Here is a 1,780-nt window from a genome sequence, read left to right as displayed (position 1 = left end):
CTAAGACAGAAGATCATCCAAAATAATATCCAAAATGCCAGAGGCTCTAACATTATAGTGATCCCCCTCATCCTAGAAACTTGAGGCAATGTCTAGAAGCAATTTGGGCTGTCACACTGGAAGGGTTGGCAATACTGGCAAGTATTGGGTAGAGGCAGCAAACCAACATCCACTGTCATTGAGATGCTCTAAATACCGTACAATGTACAACCCAAATGATTAATAAGGACAAGCTTGAAAACCCTGTACTAAACCTCTCCAACTTTTAGGGGACAGTTCAATGTCTATAAGCCACACTCCTAATTAATACTTACTAAGGATCTCCACAATGGACCCTCATAATTACTGCATGCATTTGTATGTACTCTTGTTGATTTCCGGTTCATTCTTTGTATCTCTCCCATTTAAGTAGATAAGGTCTTCCCGGAGAGGAACTCACTTAATACACACTCCGTCGTGCAAGAAGGCCTACTTGGCAGGCCCCTTGGATTGACTGAGATGATTTAGATCCCTGAGAAGGCCCTTGTCTCCCCTGTGCTTTGCACACTCTTTGGGGGCAGAGTTGCCTTGTAGAAGAGATAAGGGAGTTGAATAGTCAAGATAGAAGGGGCCATATTTTGTTGACAACAATCCCCAAATTGCAGCGGAGTTAAAATGTAAGATTCTACAGTATTTCTTGCTCACACTACAGATCCATTATCGACTGGCTGGGGTTTCTGATCTCTTCCTACTCATTCAGGGATCGAGGCTGATGGAAGTTCGACCATATCAAGATGGGATTTCAGGGTTCACCTCAGGACTTAATGGAGCACTGGAGAACCATTCCCCAGCCCAGCGTTAAAACAAGTCTTTTTCTCCTAAAACATAGGCAAAAAATAGTGTTCGGCTCTCTTGAGGCTAGAAATAGCTGCTAGGGGGGACTAGGATATGCAGGACACAGACTGTGTTGGAATTTCGACCTCACCACTTAAAATCTCGGATAAATGACCTAATTTTCTTATTGAAACAAACAGTTAACTCTATCCTTGCATAAACTTAGGGTTTATTAGTGTTAATATTGATGCTTTTAAAGAAATCTGATTTTATCATTTTAACAAAAATACACTGATGAATAAAAATAAAATAAAGCTTTGATTTCTGAAAAAATATTTGACTTCTTATATATAAAATGGCAATACTAATTGTTATGATTATTAGATGAGATGTTTTCGATACATTCCCTAGTACACTTCTGGCATTTAGTCTAGGCTCAATAAATGAAATCTGCCACTGTTACTACAGTGATAATGATAATGTTACAGCTCTTATTGTTCTGTGGATCTACTGTTCATGGGTTCAGAGTTCACAAGGCAAAGTAAATTCAAGTAGAAGCTATTTCTTGAGTGGCTTTTCTCATTGTGCTAACCTGACATTTGTCAATTTTCTTTTGTAGCCCTTGAAAATAAATAGTTTCCACCCTTTGTTCTTATTTCTGTCTTCCTCTTTCATTATCAAAAGAGGAAAAGAGAAGAAAAATTGATGCATTTGAACTGTGGTATTGGCAAAGAATAGTGAATATACTGTCGACTTCCAAAAGAATGGACAACTCTGATTTAGAAGAAATACAACCTTGGAAGTTATAGTGAGACTTTGTCAAATTTAATGGGGGCATGTCATCAGGAAGAACCAATTGTTAGGGAAAATTTTGCTTTTTGGCAAAGTGGAGGACCAATGAAAACAAGTGAAGCCCTCCTCCCTAAGATGGATTGACTCAATAGCCACCATATTGGACTCAACATAC

The sequence above is a fragment of the Echinops telfairi genome, unplaced genomic scaffold (assembly GCF_000313985.2).
Source record: "Echinops telfairi isolate 266 unplaced genomic scaffold, ASM31398v2 ScPeMD7_18;HRSCAF=68, whole genome shotgun sequence".
Lineage (NCBI taxonomy): Eukaryota > Metazoa > Chordata > Mammalia > Afrosoricida > Tenrecidae > Echinops > Echinops telfairi.
Note: the sequence above shows the minus strand (reverse complement) of the source record.